The sequence below is a fragment of the Leucopleurus acutus genome (assembly GCF_964270905.1).
Source record: "Leucopleurus acutus genome assembly, chromosome: 3".
NCBI lineage: Eukaryota > Metazoa > Chordata > Mammalia > Artiodactyla > Delphinidae > Leucopleurus > Leucopleurus acutus.
The window spans coordinates 36,010,125-36,030,496 of NC_139145.1; the positions used below are offsets into that span (position 1 = coordinate 36,010,125).

General features: G+C 34.5%; 1 pseudogene across 1 annotated transcript in view; it reads right to left on the minus strand.

Moving 5' to 3' along the window:
• Positions 1-7,485: 7,485 nt before the first annotated feature.
• The window catches only part of LOC309959879 (pre-B-cell leukemia transcription factor 2-like), a 49,609-nt pseudogene continuing 36,722 nt past the window's right edge, over positions 7,486-20,372 (minus strand). The window contains exon 3 of the transcript in view: positions 7,486-7,541. The product of the transcript in view is annotated as a pre-B-cell leukemia transcription factor 2-like (transcript). The remainder of the gene's footprint in view (positions 7,542-20,372) is intronic.

A 20,372-nucleotide genomic window follows, 5' to 3' on the forward strand; every position in this document is an offset into this window, starting at 1 on the left:
CCTACACGCAGAGGCAGAGCAAATACAAAGCTGAGCCCCGGGAGCTGTGCGAACAAAGAAGAGAAAGGGAAATCCCTCCCTGCAGCCCCAGAAGCAGCGGATTAAAGCTCCACAATCAACTTGATGGACCCTGCATCTGTGGAATACATGAATAGACAAAGAATCATCCCAAATTGAGGAGGTGGACTTTGAGAGCAAGATTTATGATTTTTTCCCCTTTTCCTCTTTTTGTGAGTGTTTATGTGTATGCTCCTGTGTGAGAGTTCATCTGTATAGCTTTGCTTCCACCATTTGTCCTAGGGTTCTATCTGTCCGGTCTTTTTTGTTTTAAAAAAAAATTTTTTTTCTTAATAATTACTTTTTATTTTAATTATTTTATTTAATCTTATTTTATTTTATCTTCTTTCTTTCTTTCATTCCTTCCTTCCATCCTTCCTTCCTTCCTGCCTCCCTCCCTCCCTCCCTTCTTCCGTCCTTCCTTTCTTTCTTTCTTTTTTCTTTCCTTCCTTCCTTCCTTCTACTTTTTCTCCCTTTTATTCTGAGCTGTGTGGATGAAAAGCTCTTGGTGCTGCAGCCAGGAGTCAGTGCTGTGCCTCTGAGGTGGGAGAGCCAACTTCAGGACACTGGTCCACAAGAGACCTCCCAGCTCCACATAATATCAAACAGCGAAAATCTCCCAGAGATCTCCATCTCAACACCAGCACTCAGCTTCACTCAACGACCAGCAAGCTACAGTGCTGGACACCCTATGCCAAACAATTAGCAAGACAGGAACACACCACCACCCATTAGCAGAGAGGTTGTCTAAAATCATAATAAGTCCACAGACACCCCAAAACACACCACCAGACGTCGACCTGCCCACCAGAAAGACGAGATCCAGCCTCATCCACCAGAACACAGGCACTAGTCCCCTCCACCAGGAAGCCTACACAGCCCATGGAACCAACTTTAGCGACTGGGGACAGACACCAAAACCAACAGGAACTACGAACGTGCAGCCTGCAAAAAGGAGACCCCAAACACAGTAAGCTAAGCAAAATGAGAAGACAGAAAAACACACAGCAGATAAAGGAGCAAGATAAAAACCCACCAGACCTAACAAATGAAGAGGAAATAGGCAGTCTACCTGAAAAACAATTCAGAATAATGATAGTAAAGATGATCCAAAATCTTGAAAATAGAATAGACAAAATGCAAGAAACATTTAACAAGGACCTAGAAGAACTAAAGATGAAACAAACAATGATGAACAACATAATAAATGAAATTAAAAATACTCTAGATGGGATCAATAGCAGAATAACTGAGGCAGAAGAACGGATAAGTGACCTGGAAGATAAAATAGTGGAAATAACTACCACAGAGCAGAATAAAGAAAAAAGACTGAAAAGAACTGAGGACAGTCTCAGAGACCTCTGAGACAACATTAAACGCACCAACATTCGAATTATAGTGGTTCCAGAAGAAGAAGAGAAAAGGAAAGGGACTCAGAAAACATTTGAAGAGATTATAGTTGAAAACTTCCCTAATATGGGAAAGGAAATAGTTAATCAAGTCCAGGAAGCACAGAGAGTCCCATACAGGATAAATCCAAGGAGGAATATGCCAAGACACATATTAATGAAACTGTCAAAAATTAAATACAAAGAAAACATATTAAAAGCAGCAAGGGTAAAACAAGAAATAACACACAAGGGTCCCCATAAGGTTAACAGCTGATCTTTCAGCAGAAACTCTGCAAGCCAGAAGGGAGTGGCAGGACATATTTAAAGTGATGAAGGAGAGAAACCTACAACCAAGATTACTCTACCCAGCAAGGATCTCATTCAGATTTGATGGAGAAATTAAAACCTTTACAGACAAGCAAAAGCTGAGAGACTTCAGCACCACCAAACCAGCTTTACAACAAATGCTAAAGGAACTTCTCTAGGCGAGAAGCACATGAGAAGGAAAAGACCGACAATAACGAACCCACAACAATTAAGAAAATGGGAATAGGAACATACATATCGATAATTACCTTTAATGTAAATGGACTAAATGCTCGCACCAAAAGACACAGATTGGCTGAATGGATACAAAAACAAGACCCATATATATGCTGTCTACAAGAGACCCACTTCAGACCTAGAGACACATACAGACTGAAAGTCAGGGGATGGAAAAAGAGATTCCATGCAAATGGAAACCAAAAGAAAGCTGGAATAGCAATTCTCATATCAGACTTTTATAGACTTTAAAATAAAGACTATTAGAAGAGACAAAGAAGGACACTACATAATGATCAAGGGATCGATCCAAGAAGATATAACAATTGTAAATATTTATGCACCCAACATAGGAGCACCTCAATACATAAGGCAAATACTAACAGCCATAAAAGGGGAAATCGACAGTAACACATTCATAGTAGGAGACTTTAACACCCCACTTTCACCAATGGGCAGATCATCCAAAATGAAAATAAATAAGGAAACACAAGCTTTAAATGATACATTAAACAACATGGACTTAATTGATATCTATAGGACATTCCACCCCCAAAGCAACAGAATACACATTTTTCTCAAGTGCTCATGGAACATTCTCCAGGATAGATCATATCTTGGGTCAAAAATCAAGCCTTGGTAAATTTAAGAAAATTGAAATTGTATCAGGTATCTTTTCCGACCACAACGCTATGAAACTAGATATCAATTACAGGAAAAGAGCTGTAAAAATACAAACACATGGAGGCTAAACAATACACTACTTAATAACAAATTAATCACTGAAGAAATCAAAGAAGAAATCAAAAAATACCTAGAAACATATGACAATGGAGACACGATGACCAAAAACCTATGGGATGCAGCAAAAGCAGTTTTAACAGGGAAGTGTATAGCAATACAATCCTACCTTAAGAAACAGGAAACATCTCGAATAAACAACCTAATCTTGCACCTAAAGCAATTAGAGAAAGAAGAACGAAAAAAACCCAAAGTTAGTAGAAGGAAAGAAATCATAAAAATCAGATCAGAAATAAATGAAAAAGAAATGAAGGAAACAATACCAAAGATCAATAAAACTAAAAGCTGGTTCTTTGAGAAGATAAACAAAATTGATAAACCATTAGCCAGACTCATCAAGAAAAAAAGGGAGAAGACTCAAATCAATAGAATTAGAAATGAAAAAGGAGAAGTAACAACTGACACTGCAGAAATACAAAAGATCATGAGAGATTACTACAAGCAACTCTATACCAATAAAATGGACAACCTGGAAGAAATGGACAAATTCTTAGAAATGCACAACCTGCCACGACTGAATCAGGAAGAAATAGAAATTATGAAGTGACCAATCACAAGCAGTGAAATTGAAACTGTGATTAGAAATCTTCCAACAAACAAAAGCCCAGGACCAGATGGTAGGCGAATTCTATCAAACATTTAGAGAAGAGCTAACACCTATCCTTCTCAAACTCTTCCAAAATATAGCAGAAGGAGGAACACTCCCAAACTCATTCTACGAGGCCACCATCACCTTGATACCAAAACCAGACAAGGATGTCACAAAGAAAGAAAACTACAGGCCAATATCACTGATGAACTTAGATGCAAAAATCCTCAACAAACTACTAGCAAACAGAATCCAACAGCACATTAAAAGGATCATACACCATGATCAAGTGGGGTTTATTCCAGGAATGCAAGCATTCTTCAATATATGCAAATCAATCAACATGATACACCATATTAACAAATTGAAGGAGAAAAACCATATGATCATCTCAATAGATGCAGAGAAACCTTTCGACAAAATTCAGCACACATTTATGATAAAAACCCTGCAGAAAGTAGGCATAGAGGGAACTTTCCTCAATGTAATAAAGACCGTATAGGACAAACCCACAGCCAACATCGTTCTCAATGGTGAAAAAGGAAAGCATTTCCACTAAGATCAGGAACAAGACAAGTTTGCCCACTCTCACCACTCTTATTCAACATAGTTTTGGAAGTTTTAGCCACAGCAATCAGAGAAGAAAAGGAAATAAAAGGAATCCAAATTGGAAAGAAGAAGTAAAGCTGTCACTGTTTGCAGATGACATGATACTATACATAGAGGATCTTAAGATGCTACCAGAACACTACTAGAGCTAATCAATGAATTTGGTAAAGTAGCAGGATACAAAATTAATGCACAGAAATCTCTGGCATTCCTATACACTAATGATGAAACATCTGAAAGTGAAATCAAGAAAATACTCCCATTTACCACTGCAACAAAAAGAATAAAATATCTAGGAATAAATCTACCTAAGGAGACAAAAGACCTGTATGCAGAAAATTATAAGACACTGATGAAAAAAATTAAAGATGATACAAACAGATGGAGAGATATACCATGTTCTTGGATTGGAAGAATCAACATTGTGAAAATGACTCTACTACCCAAAGCAATCTACAGATTCAGTGCAATTCCTATCAAACTACCACTGGCATTTTTCACAGAACTAGAACAAAAAATTTCACAATTTGTATGGAAACACAAAAGACCCCGAAGAGCCAAAGCAATCTTGAGAAGGAAAAACGGAGCTGGAGGAATCAGGCTCCCTGACTTCAGACTATACTACAAAGCTACAGTAATCAAGACAGTATGGTACTGGCACAAAAACAGAAATATAGATCAATGGAACAGGATAGAAAGCCCAGAGATAAACCCACGCACATATGGTCACCTTATCTTTGATAAAAGAGGCAGGAATTACAGTGGAGAAAGGACAGCCTCTTCGATAAGTGGTGCTGGGAAAACTGGACAGGTACATGTAAAAGTATGAGATTAGATCACTCCCTAACACCATACACAAAAATAAGTTCAAAATGGATTAAAGACCTAAATGTAAGGCCAGAAACTATCAAACTCTTAGAGGAAAACATAGGCAGAACACTCTATGACATAAATCACAGCAAGATCCTTTTTGACCCACTTCCTAGAGAAATGGAAATAAAAACAAAAATAAACAAATGGGACCTAATGAAACTTCAAAGTTTTTGCACAGCAAAGGGAACCATAAACAAGACCAAAAGACAACCCTCAGAATGGGAGAAAATATTTGCAAATGAAGCAACTGACAAAGGATTAATCTCCAAATTTTACAAGCAGCTCATGCAGCTCAATAACAAAAAATCAAACAACCCAATCCAAAAATGGGCAGAAGACCTAAATAGACATTTCTCCAAAGAAGATATACAGACTGCCAACAAATACATGAAAGAATTCTCAACATCATTAATCATTAGAAATATGCAAATCATAACTACAATGAGATATCGTCTCACACCAGTCAGAATGGTCATCATCAAAACATCTAGAAACAATAAATGCTGGAGAGGGTGTGGAGAAAAGGGAACACTCTTCCACTGCTGGTGGGAATGTGAATTGGTACAGCCATTGTGGAGAACAGTATGGAGGTTCCTTAAAAAACTACAAATAGAACTACCATATGACCCAGCAATCCCACTACTGGGCATATACCCTGAGAAAACCATAATTCAAAAAGGGTCATGTACCAAAATGTTCATTGCAGCTCTATTTACAATAGCCCAGAGATGGAAACAACCTAAGTGTCCATCATTTGATGAATAGATAAAGAAGATGTGGCCCATATATACAATGGAATATTACTTAGTCATAAATGGAAACGAAATTGAGCTATTTGTAATGAGGTGGATGGACCTCGTGTCTGTCATACAGAGTGAAGTAAGTCAGAAAGAGAAAGACAAATACCATATGCTAACACATATATATGGAATTTAAGAAAAACAAAATGTCATGAAGAACCTAGGGGTAAGACAGGAATAAAGACACAGACCTACTAGAGCATGGACTTGAGGATATGGGGAGGGGGAAGGGTAAGCTGTGACAAAGCGAGAGAGCGGTATGGACATATATACACAACCAAACATAAAATAGATAGCTAGTGGGAAGCAGCCGCATAGCACAGGGAGATCAGCTCGGCTCTTTGTGACCGCCTGGAGGGGTGGGATAGGGAGGGTGGGAGGGAGGGTGATGCAAGAGGGAAGAGATATGGGAACATATGTATATGTATAACTGATTCACTCTGTTATAAAGCAGAAACTAACACACCATTGTAAAGCAATTATACTCCAATAAAGATGTAAAAAAATAAAAAATACACTACTTAATACGAAGTCATCACTGAAGAAATCAAAGAGGGAATCAAAAAAAAAATGTCATCTATCAAAATCTATAGCAAGTACAGAGATTGATTCCTAAGGGCATTTCTATCAAAATTATTATCATTACAAGGACACTTGCTATCAATCAAATTTACTTTACTTTGCTTTTCTAATGTATTAAACTTATAGAACAGTTAAAATTATAAGTACTAGAAAGAAAAAAATGTTATTAATTCTCAACATTAGTAACTACCCAAATTTGAGAGAATGAGGTGAAAACAGTAAACAACTTATAAACGTCAGAATATTTACTAGGAACAAGATCAACGTAGGCAAAGTTACATGTACAAAGATGTTTATTATAGTATTCACTGTATGAGCAAAAAGAATGAAAAAAATGCTCCGAAAGGAAATAAATAAATCATTTTGGATATCATGCCATGGAATATTATAGAGCCTTTAAAAGAGAGTAAAATAAATCTGCATGTACAAAAATGGACCTTTGTCTATTTATATGTGTGTGCATGTCTATATCTATATATGTGTTTGGGTATGTATGTATAGAAACACGTGTGATATATATACTTATAAATGTGCATGTATGTGTATGTGTATTACCTTGAATATGTCTTCACTTCCTCTTTGAATAGAATGGGTTCTTTAGTTTGCAATCCCATGTTGATCTAGAGGTTTATGTTATATTGCACCCAGCAAAGTACCACCCCAAAATGAATTTCAAGGTGCCTAGGCTTTCTGAACAGGACCCTTTTTCTGGTCAAGCCTGCACACAGATATCCAGACTAGTGGAATCTATTGCTTAGGTATAGAGGTGAGCAATTTTTCTCTTGCTTGCCAGAGGTACAAGTGTTGCTATTACTATTTGTCTTCTTCTGGATAATTCACTTCTACCTATTGAGTAGCAGAATATACAACTCAGTGCAAAGCCTGGCTGGACACTGTTTTCCCTTCCATCTTTTCCACTTCTAACTAATATTTAAGCTCCTTCTTGATATATACCATTCATTAAACAAATGATATATGTAATTCCTTTAATATTTTATTCATTAAACTCTTCTTCTTAATATTCTCCCTTTCTTTTCTATTTGTTGTAACACTGGTCATTGTTTAAGGCACATGTCAAGTGAACCCGCTTTCTGAAGGTTTCTGAATCTTCTTCAACCCAGCATAAATGCCACTCTATTCTCGGACCAGTCCTGGTAATTTGTTTATACTGATGAAGCACTTAAAATGCTAGATTAGATTTTATTAAATGTGTGTCTGTCTCTTCCTCAAATTGTAAACTTCATTTTACTCCTGACTTTGCTCGGCCTCCAGTGGGTGCCTGAAACATAGTATGAGCTATCCGGCAATTTTATAATGCGTCAATGCTTAAACATATAGTTCATGATATACATACTTCACGCTATATGCAAATATCTATACGAGGGAGTAAAATTACCACATACTTAAGAGTTATCACTCACTATCAAATGCAGGTCAAACTGTCATATTTACCAGTAAATTATCGGATAATCGGCAACACTATAATGAACTTTTAACAGCATTACATTCAGCATGTTGCTAATATGAAAACTCATTCTTCACTACAATGAATCTCAATTACCTAGCATTTCACCTACATATTCCTCAGTGCTCCCTAACCATTTTATATTATAGTAGCAAAATTGTCACTAATGCACTTAGCAAAAACAGGATCCTAGAAAATAAGCCTAACTACAGTACCTCAGATGTATCATTTTCCATTTACATCCAAACCAGCTTCCCCTTCTGCATCCCTTTTCTGTTTTTCCTTAAAACCATAAATATCTTTGCTTTCATCTCTCTCTCTCTTTCAATCTTTCTTGCCTTCTACATCCAGTCTAAGTCCATGTCAACTTGACCTTGCTTCCATTGAATATTTCTGCACAACTCTCTTTTTTATCACCACTGACACACCTGTTTACTTGCTTTTCCAGAACCATTCTTGATTTCTTCATTCACTATTGATTTTTATGTCCTCGGTACTTATTTTTACTTCTCATAATGTATGTATTACTTACCAATGTTTTTAGTTAGTTCGCCTATTGTATTGCAAACTCCTGGGGGCAAAGTATACATTTCAATTCAGAGTTCATACCCCCCATAGTAAATAGTACATTCCTTTGCACATACTCAAAAAAGGGATTTTTAAGGGAATTTTTGTATGCCTTCAAAAAACTGAATAATCAGTGTTACAGAAGCAGCTTCTTAGTCTTGCTTGAATGCCTCAATATTAATTTGTCTTAACATATATTTACTGAGAATTTACTGCATCCCATACATTACCGCTGGAGCTAAAGATACAGCAGTGAATAAGACAAATATGGATCCTGAACTTAGGTAACTTACTGTGTTGGGGAAAATATGTTTACGAAAATAAATGTTTATGAAGTATTTGAAAAGATTCTTTCAATACATTTAGGAAATTAAGTCTATCACCAAGTGTTATCCATCGAAATGCATCAATTAGCTACAAAATTGAACATGAAAAGCAGACTATAAATTTGGCTTGTGATTCTTAGTGACCTTGGACAACATCCTTGCAATATTTCCATTTGACTTTGTTAAATAAGGATGATCATTTTCATAATTGACTAATTCCATGATATTGAGGTGGCTAATGTTCTGTTTTAATTCATTTATGAGATTTTAAATTTCAAGTAGTAGTGCTTTGTTACACAGATGTTCTTTTGTTAGTCCCTGAATTATCCAAAGATATAAAATAGTCCATATCTAACAAGACTGTGGCATAGTCATAAAAATGAGATGGTAATGGTTATATTTTTCTTCTTTAATTTTTTTAAATGTACCTGTATCAATGCTATAGTTGTCCTGTTAGGAAAGCAAATACCATCTTTGATGGGTTTTTCCCCTACAAAAACTGATGATCACAACTGGTGGATAAGAAAATTATTTTATATTGTCAATTTCTTAAGGTATGAATCTTCAGGTCAAAAGGGAGACATCTATATCCCACAACCTGATAAGACATTTATACATGTAACTAAAACTTAAAGCGCTTATATTTATACCAACGTATTATATGGAGACAGGCTCTTCATATTTATTATTTTTCATGTGTCTTACTATAATTACTATCTAACATTCATTGAGGATTTGTTTTTTCCCAAATAATGATCTAAATAGTTTAAATAAATCATCTCTTGCAATCATTATAATACTCTTAATGTTAGAAATTACAATAACCTCTATTTTATAATGCAGTTAGAACAACTAATATTTAGTTAGAAGCAAAGTTTACCTATAATGCAGTTAGAACAACTAATATTTAGTTAGAAGCAAAGTTTACCCAGGCATTTTATGGCTAAGCCCTTTATTAAGATGAAATATATCAACTGCTTTAATTGATTCCTGTGGAGATAAAAGGCCAAAAGTTCTTGAATTGATCCCTTAGAGATTAAGTGCCGAAAGTTTCTGGGGAAATGTAATAGATGGCCTTCTTTGTTTATCTGTTTTGCAAGCTCTGAAGAGTATTTCTTTCTGGTTGGGATCTTTTTCTCCAATTTGTTTGCCATAGGTACAGTAGCTACAGACAAAAGGCACCTGTTGGAAAAGAATGAATTGAAACTGGTACAGGAGCAGCTCAGTAAAAGAGGTAGGTTAGAGAGAAAAGTGTGAAAATATGTTTATCTGGGATTCAAAAATATCAAACACTATGTGGCCCCCTATGAATTTGAAGATAAAAGATAAAATTAAGTAATTTGGCTTTGATCAATTTTTATACAATTTTCTGGATTAATAGTGATAACTTACTTAAATGATAAGGAAAATACCTCTTAAATCTAGAAATATTATCATTTAGAGGTGTGCCCTTAAATGTTCTTTTTGTAGTGGTGGTTTACTTTCTGTAAGAGATTTCAGAATGGATAAGAAGTCATTATTCATATCGCTGCTAATGATCCCAGAACATAGGAATTTTAGTCACAAATTCTTTTCTTTAAGGCTTCAATGTAGGTTATTGAGCTGTATACAGAAAAAAATGAAAATATGACATTCAGGGTCATTATTAGGTAACATGATTTCTCTGCCAATTCAAAGTAGAAAGCAGATTCCCAAATGCACATTTATTTACAGATATATAAAGTCTCTGTTGTAATGCTGTTTTCAGTTGTTTTTGTGGGTTATTTTTCTTGATATTATATAAAGATTTCTCTCTTTTTTTGTATATGTATTTGTGTCTGAACCTTTAGTTATTACTTTTTGATTTTAGAGAAAAGTGAAAAAAATATAACTACCCAGTCTGAGACCTATTCTTATTTTGATGTGCTGCAGGACCTAAAACAAAGATTTCTGAAAAAGTGCTTAAATATCATTGTTTGAAATTTTTAAAGTGAATTTGCTAAGAATGCAATGAAGAATTTGGCAAAGACTCTTAGTCAATTACTTTGGAATACTGTTTCTAAGATTTCACAAAATAAAATGCCAACATCATGACTTTTTTTTAAATTCCAACTGAAGAGCATGTTTCTGCCTGTGTAATGCTAGATTTGGAATCGTACTTCATTTAAGAAAAATTTGCATCTTCTCCAAAGTTCCTATTGTTATAATTAAATTTAAAAATTATCCCTGAAAACTTTCTTGCATATTTTACACAAAAATCAAAAGAAAGAGAAATTTATGAAACTGTTTCAATTTATAGTAAATTTAATTTTACAACTATCTAAACTAGTTTCTAATCTTGTGGGTTTTTTCTCATATGTGAATCCTTTGGTGGGACCATGTCCCACTGTTAATTGTGCCCTTTCTTCACCACTAAATGTAGCTGAATGGACATTGGCATCATAATCAAGCCTGGAAGAAAAATATTACCTCACTTCTTTGTTAGTGACTTGCTTGGTGAGCTATGAAGACTTGCTGAATTTTTACCATGTCCCTTAGACACACAAAAGAGAGAATACTATTATGTATGCATAGTGTTGACATTTGCTTTCAATATACCCTATGATTTTTAAGAAGAAAAAGAAAATGAGAAAATGAGAAAATCAAAGATCTAAATTATTAGAAATATATAAAACATAATTTTTGGAATATATAAATGAGAAAATCAAAGATCTAAATTATTAGAAATATATAAAACATAATTTTTGGAATATATAAAAAAGGAAATTATGGAATGTATGTGTCTTGGTTTTACTTCACTGAAACAAAAGATGAGATAGAATAGGCTAACAGAACTGGCTTCCTTTATTCCCAGTGGACTTTTTAAATGTATGCTGCCTTGTTACATTTCTCGATTGTATAGTAATTAAAAAATAAGTTTTCCATACAAATTAAAAGAAAATGATCTAGATAGAATTTAATTTAATCTAACTAATCTAAATGATTAATTAGAATTTAACGAATATATTTATGATTTTGGATTGTCCTATAGATTAGATTTCAGCACCTTCTGCACTATCATCTCAGTGGGTGACTTGAAAAGGTGACTTCAGAAGAATCTTATTACAATGATTAGCCATCCATGCTTTCATTTTTGAGCATTTATGACCTTGTTAGTCACCACATATACGGATATAAATAATGGAAATTTGAAGATGGATCTTGAATCATCAGTAAGACTTTACCAAGTGGAAAACACATTGCAAATAGAGAGCATCACTTGTATAAAGTTAGAGAAAGTGAAAAGAAAAACAGCCTATTGAGAAAGAGCAATTGGGTTGTATTGGCTTAGAGTCCAAAATGTAATTTAGTAAAGATGAATTAGAAAAGGTAAAATCTCGCTTATCTTACCAAAGTTTCAAAAAATATACATGGTTGATTCTTTATGTGACCATTCTCTTTCACATGAGTAATACATTTAAAAACTATTAACTTGTATTTTTGTGGTGCAGATGTTTAAATATTGCTTTGCTTTGGAAAATAAATTTTTATTTTCTAATATTTATCTTTCAGTGTTTTTAAAAAATGGCATTGGAAAATTCAGAGAAGAACTGGAAATTTTAGAATGCTAAAATGATGATCATTGCAAATTAACTCAGTAAAGGAACTCATAAATCTGTTTTTGGGTTGTTGCCATTGCATGAGAGGTCTATTTTTGTGTTTTTATTAATATTGTTGACTAGCTACAACAGGTGACATTTTTATCCCCTTAGGCTGTCCATTAGCCAAATGAAGGACCATCTGGAAAGGGATTCTGTTCTTTGAAAAATGTGACAGGGCTGATGGCTTTTTAACTGCTAGTCATCTATGATTGCTGGTAAACACAGGAAATTAGTGTTGATCCCTCAGAATTAAGAAGTTAGTCAAGTACTTAAAAGCTGGGGGAACACCTTTTAACCAGATGTGCACATCAATTCAGATCTTTAAAAAATACCTGCCTTAGTTTTACTATTTTAAAAATCATATATCAATAGTGTGTGAAAAAAATAATAGCTACTCTTGGTGATTGCAATTTGATGGAAAATATACAGAATATTGTGGCAGTAAAATACAAGAGATATACCTTGAAATATCAAACTTGGATAACTGATACTGAGAGAGTAAAAAGGTATATTCATTATGATATAGTTTGTTGGCAATTTCCCTAAAGTGCTATTTTACAATCTTGGTGCTCAGATGAACAGGAGATGGATTTGATGGCTGGCTCCCAACAATAGTTCATTGAGAATATTTTCATCACCACAACTTAAAGGGTCTCTAACAGCACTATGTTAGAGGGATCTTGGTGGTCATTCTGAATAGTGCCTTCATTTTGCAAAAGAAGATTCTGTATCCCAGAGGAGCTAGGTAAATTGTGTACGTTTACAGTTATTTAATGGACAAAATGGCAATTTCTCCTAAAGGAGAATCCAAGGGAGCAGATATTTCTATCATAATGGTTCTCCCATTTGTTCCTAAATCGGAGGTTATAGGAATCAGTGTGCATTTTGTTGTTGTTGTTGTTTGGAGTTACTCAATAGGATCATGAGTTCAACCATTCTATGTTGCTTAAAAAGATCAAGTAATAAATTGTGAGCATAAATTTATCTTTTTTCTTATAATCTTAAATTATAAACATATTTTATACTTGCTTTTTTCAAAAAATATATTGGGGTATAATTACTTTACAATGGTGTGTTAGTTTCTGCTGCATAACAAAGTGAATCAGCTATACATATACATATATCCCCGTATCTCCTCCTTCTTGTGCCTCCCTCCTATCCTCCCTAATCCACCCCTCTAGGTGGTCACAAAGTACCAAGGTGATCTCCCTGTGCTATGTGGTTGCTTCCCACTAGCTATCTATTTTACGTTTGGTAGTGTATATATGTCAATGCTACTCTCTCACTTCGTCCCAGCTTACCCTTCCCTCTCCCCCATCCTCAAGTCCATTCTCTATGCCTGCGTCTTTATTCCTGTCCTGCCCCTAGGTTCTTCAGACCATTTTCTTTTTCTTTAGATTCCATATATATGTGTTAGCATACAGTATTTGTTTTTCTGACTTACTTCACCCTGTATGACAGACTCTAGGTCCATCCACCTCACTACAAATAACTCAAGTTTGTTTCTTTTTATGGCTGAGTAATATTCCATTGTATATATGTGCCACATCTTCTTAATCCATTCATCTGTTGATTGACACTTAGGTTGCTTCCATGTCCTGGCTGTTGCAAACAGAGTTGCAATGAACATTGTGGTACATGACTCTTTTTGATATACTTTCTTTTTATCATAATGCATTTTCATAGTTAATGAGTAGAGTTGATATCATGTTAGAATACAAGAATTATTTCTCCTTGGAAAGAACATTTATACTTCAAATCTAAGAACTTCCTAATGCACCTTTTGTTGAAAAATTTGTCCTACAGTGTCATTGTGAGAATAAATTGGCACCTATTTATTGTGTATTACAATCACATGTACATTATTCCTATTCTTATTTAGAAAGAAAGAAAGAAAGAAAGAAAGAAAAAGAAAGAAAGAAAGAAAGAAAGAAAGAAAGAAAGAAAGAAAGAAAGAAAGAAAGAAAGAAAGAAAGAAAGAAAGAAATGAAATGAAATGAAAAAGAAAAGCAGGTAAACTTCTCTTCAGAATGCAGTGATGATAAGGTTCAGGAGCACAACCAGCAATGCAGGACCAGCATTAGGGGCATCTGAAAATTTACAGCACATTTTCAAGCCCAGCACCTCCACTGCAGCTCAAACTAGTCTACTCTGAAGAGCAGATTAGAAATCACCCTTCTGTCTAAATCTTTTCAAAGGCTTCCCTTGGAGGGATAAGGACAAAATTCCTTACAATACCCTCGAGAGCTCTGTGCAGTCTTCCCTTTTTTAAACCTCATTTTTTACCATGTTCTCCATTCTTTATATAAGGTTAGTTCTTCCTTCAGGGACCCTGACAGTATCCTTACCTACAAAGTCCCTCTGTCTGAAATGTTCTTCCCACCTTTATTTATCTAGTTCACTCAATCAAACTGCAGTACAATATCTTTGTCCTCATAGAAGTCTCTTCTGACTTCCCTAACTACATCAAGCTGTCCTTTGCATAAGCTCTCATAAAACCATGTAGTTCTTCTTTGTGGTACTTACTACAGTCACAATTTTACACTTATGTATACAATGATTTGGCTATTTTTTGCTCTCTAGACTAGAACATAAGCTCCCTAAGTACAGGGACCATGCTGATTTCTGTCCATCAGTTTGAGTGCAGAGTTAGTTGATTAGATGACCTACCTTCATGTAGCTAAGATTATATTCTTATTTTATAAATTAGAAAACTGGACTTAGAATGTGTACAATGCATGAGGTCACAAAGTGGTTGTGCATTGACCTTAAGCTTTATTTTTAAATCTATTCATGCTTTTCTTTTAGACATACCCAATCACTTAACTTACCCTCTTATTTCAAATGAGATTGTCATTATGTTGAGTTGATTTTTACATTTCCTGTGCTCCTTTCTCACAAGAGTAAAAACTAATTAGAAAACTTATCATTTCACATTTTTAAAATTAAAACATTTTACTCTTACTTCCTGAAAATAATGGTAAAGATTATTTTGATCATTTTTTTCTCCACAGTATCTGTTTGCATGAGCATTGCAAAATATTCAAACAGTTCAGAAGTTACTGCCTAGCATTTAGATATAGGTTTATAGGTTTTTGAATAATTTATTTAAAATTTAACTTTAAACACTCACTTCAGTGATTGTCAGTTTAAAAAGTGATTACCTGTAATTTTGCCATGTTTCTGCAGCATGAAAAACGTTTTTCCTACCATCCTAACTTCTGTTTTATGTCTACCTCTGGATGGATAGACTAGACAAGACTAAACACATTATACCAGTGTGCTCTGAAATCAGTCCTATTGATGTTGAAGCTTTCTAAGGAGTTCAAAAAAATGAAAGTAATGGGCTTTGTCATGCCACCAGAAACAAAGTGGTTTTAGTTCTTAAAGAACTGCTTAGAACAACATGGCAAGCAGTACAATCAAATTATTTTGTCTGCTTGTCTAACATGAAGGCAACATTATCAACTGACATCCTGCAGCTCTGAGATAAGACTCTGCAGAAAGGCCTAGGAAAACTGTGTTTATCTTACAGGAGACAATGATTAGGTAATTTGGACATTTCATATTTAATAAAAACTATTTAAATCAGAAACCATCAGACCTGCACTGATGGGACTTACATTCATATCGTACCCTCTGTCTGTCTCCAAAAAGTGATTGAATCCTTTTCATTTTTAAGAAGTACTCTTTAAAATGAAGGAAGCATGTTAAATGCTTGGAATTACTTTTAAATTAAACCATACAGCTGACATGAATAAAAGGGGACCTCCTAAAGTGTTCTGTAATGATAGGGAGAGCAACCAGCTAGCACAACACTTGACTCATTTTCCCACTGTAGGTTTGATCTGTGCTGCAGTGAAAATATTGAAAATGATTTCTGGTCCTCACTGATATTACAAATCATAACTTGCATAAAGCTATAGGAGTAATCAAAGATCCATTTGCGTGGTGATTCATATGTGCATGTGCCCATACAGGAAATGTTCACTGTTTTATAATCAGGCCCACAAACATTCTTCACTCATCTCCCATTTTATTAACGCTGTGGAAAGGAGGAAAAGATGAGATCAAATGTAAAAAAAAAAAAAAAAATGAGGTTAGAAAGCAAGGCAGGCTCAATTTTTAAAGCCAAAAATTTACTTGCTATATAGATTCCATTTTCAAGTGATCTCTATTTCATAAAGTAATCATAGAAATTGCTTTTCTCACAGCAAAAGGCTTTTTGAATCTTCAAATCAAAATGTAAAATGCAAAACTCTGAACTCTTATGCTGAATAAATCATAATAATTAAGATCTCATTCTTCAAGAAATCACATTATACAGGTTAATAGAAGCCAAGGAAAACTGTTTTAACTCTTTCTAATAAGAGAGATTCAGTTCATCTCTGATTTAGTTATACAATTAGAGGTGTGTGTGTGTGTGTGTGTGTGTGTGTGTGTGTGTACATATCTGAACTCCAAAACATATGAGGATAAAGTAGTTTCTCCAGGGAGGAGAGACATTTGCCAATATCATGTGAGTTTTATGCAAAAGATACCTGTGATTTTATTAAGGATTTTAGCTTCATTTTAGGAGTGTTCTATAAGAATGTTTTAGTGTAACATTGTAATTGAATATATGAGAGAAATTACTGATGGTCCTGAGGCAGAAAAAAAACACACACACGTAAAATTCAGCTTCAGCTTTTGACATAATTATGCATTGGTCCAGGTTTTGTCTGTTTTGGATGTGTAATCTTAGTTAAATTACATTTCTATTATTTTTTCCATCATTGTATCTTCCCTGTTTTAGTGAGAATATCCAAAGTAGGAGGGCCAAGAAGAAATATAAAGTCATTGAAAACTAGAATCCTATTTATTGTAAAATATTAATAAACAGAAACCTCAAGTAAATAGAGTCAGGAGACCAGTAGGGGGAGCTCCCACATCCTGCAACTATAACAAAATCCATGAGGAAGAAGAAAGACTTTTCTTTCCTGGCAAGGACTCAGCCATTGAAAAGCCATGGACTCCATTTTTACTATAGTTTTCCCAACTTCCCTTTCCTCCCTATAAAGGCATTCTCCTACCCTTGGCATTTGAGGCCTTGCACGTGGCTCACCATGGTTGCAGACCCCAAACTGCAATTCTCTGCTGATCCCAAATAAGCCCATCTTTGCTGGAGAAATATCTGGCAGTTTATTTGTTTCAAATCAACATTATAATGAAAAAAGCTGCACAAAATAAGCATTTTACACCATATTGATGGAGAGATAGCTGGATAGATAGATGAGAGATGGATGGATGGATGCATGCATGGATAGATGATAGACAGATAGATAGGATAGATAGATGTCAGCTAGGAAAGCGGAAAAGAGAAAGGAGAGTGAAGGAGAAGAGGGAGTTGTAAATTACTCCTTTAAGATTTTTAACTCTTGAAAATATGTGCTTAATGATCAATCAAACATTTTGATAGCTTTTTATCATTTTCATTGCAGTTTTCGCCTGCTTTTGAGAAAACGACAAATGCAGTGTTAGATTCCTTTGGCCCATATGCGTTGCAGCTTTTGGGTTTCCTCTAAATGTAGGTAGTATCATTTATAGTACAGTATTACAAAACACTACTTAACAATAAAAAACAGGTATCAAAATGGTGAATTTGAACAAGGGCCTGAAGAACAAAGGTGCTATGATAAAAGGATTGCTGGTAAATATGGGATGATTTAATCAGATGATTAAGCACCTCCAAATGTTTATCTTAATTACAAAATAGAACAAAAATGGTTTACACCTTGTCAATTGCTAATACGATAAAAAAAAAAAAGTAGGTTATGGATGGAGGAGAACTAGGAATAAGTGCCATTATTCTCATCTTTCACTTTAGGGAATCATAAATGTTGTCCATGTTGAGAACTGCTGTTAAACATTACTTAATTCTTTTAATAGTTTTTATATTTCTAACCTGAGAATGATACTTTAAGTATCTCATATCTTATATGAGGGAAAAAATAATATATGTGCTCCATAACAATTCCTTCAATTTCTTTTCAAATTTTATAACTTCTCTTTGATTCAAGTACAATAACATTAAATATGTAGCATCATCCTGTTTTACTAAAATTATTCTTCCTTAGCTATCTCTCCTTTAGCTATGTATATTCCGAGAGAGATTCTGCAAATGATATTCTCCTAACCTTGACAGTGGTTCTCTGTGATTGGGTACTGTGGGACATTTTCTTCTTGTATTTTTTTTTTTAATTTTGCTTTTTGTATTGCTTTAATATTTAATGCAAAAACAATTTTCAAGAGCAGTCATTTTTATTTTAAAATACATCAATTACTTTGAAAACCTAACATGACTGATATTTATTTATATAATGGAAGTTTCAAAGGTCTTTAAACTCTATCAAGATCAAGGGTTTCAAGAAAACCTTCCAGAAGTCTCATAACTCACTTTCATACTGTTCTTGTTAGAAAAGTAAATTGGCGCCACCTTTTTAGAAAACAATTTGGCAACATTTGTCACAGCATAAAATTATAATACTTCGTCCCAGTGATCCCAGGGCAAACCCTAAGAATACATTTGGAGATCAAATTTTATATCAAACTGTACTAATGGCCACCTATGTGACAGAAACAAAACAAAACAAAACAAAGAAATCTGAGTACAACCAAATGCTCATATATGCAGAAGTGGTTACATAAATTATACTATATCCGTATGGAAAATAATAGAATTTTGTTTTTCAAAAAGTAGACAGGTCTGTATGCACATATGTGGAATGTGCCCCAAAAGATACCTAAGTCGGAAAATCAAGGTAAAGGACAGTGTGGAGAGTTTGATACATCTTTCGTAAATAAAACGTGCATTTGTATTCAGAAAGACACGCGAAGAGAGAAAGAGACATACAGTAATGTCTTTTAATAATTATTTTCCACCTTGAGGGGATCACAGTGAAATTTAACAGTTAACTTGAAGGTCTAGGAAAAGCAACAGGTGGAAGTTTTCCTTTATAATTTTAACTTTCTTTCTTTTTAAAAATGTAATATATGTACAGAAAAGTACGTAAAAGTTAAAATAAATACTATAAAATGAATAACAATGTCTTCATCACACAGATTTTTTAAAAAATTAAGATACTAGCAACTCAGAAGTTCCCATCTCACCTTTCTTGATTCAACCCTCTACTTCCCTCCTTAGATGTAAATGCTAGCCTGGGTCATATGATAGTTCTATTTTTAGTTTTTTGAGGAAGCTCCATAAAGTTCTCCATAGTGGCTGTATCAATTTACAATCCCACCAACAGTGCAAGAGGGTTCCCTTTTCTCCACACCCTCTCCAGCATTTATTGTTTGTAGATTTTTTGATGATGGCTATTCTGATCAGTGTGAGGTGATACCTCATTGTAGTTTTGATTTGCATTTCTCTAATAATTAGTTATGTTGAGCATCTTTTCATGTTTGTTGGCAATCTGTATGTCTTCTTTGGAGAAATGTCCATTTAGGTCTTCCACCCACTTTTGGATTGGGTTGTTTGTTTTTTTGATATTGAGCTGCATGAGCTGTTTCTATATGTTGGAGACTAACCCTTTGCCAGTTGCTTCATTTGTAAATATTTTCTCCCATTCTGAGGGTTATCTTTTCAACTCATTTATGGTTTTCTTTGCTTTGCAAAAGCTTTTAAGTTTAATTAGGTCCCATTGTTTATTTTTGTTTTATTCTCATTACCATATGACCCAGCAATCCCACTATTGGGCATATACCCAGAGAAAACCATAATTCAAAAAGACACATGAACCCCAGTGTTCACTGCAGCACTATATATGGAAGCAACCTAAATGTCCATCAACAGAGGAATGGATAAAGAAGATGTGGTACACATATACAATGGAATATTACTCAGCCATTACAAGGAACAAAATTGGGTCATTTGTAGAGACGTGGATGGACCTAGAGACTGTCATACAGAGTGAAGTTAAGTCAGAAAGAGAAAAACATATATCACATATTAATGCATATATGTGGAATCTAGAAAAATGCTATAGACGATCTTATTTGCAAAGCAGAAATAGAGACACAGACATAGAGAACAAACGTATGAATACCAAGGGGGAAAAGGGGGGTGGGATGAATTGGGAGATTGGGATTGTCATATATACACTACTAT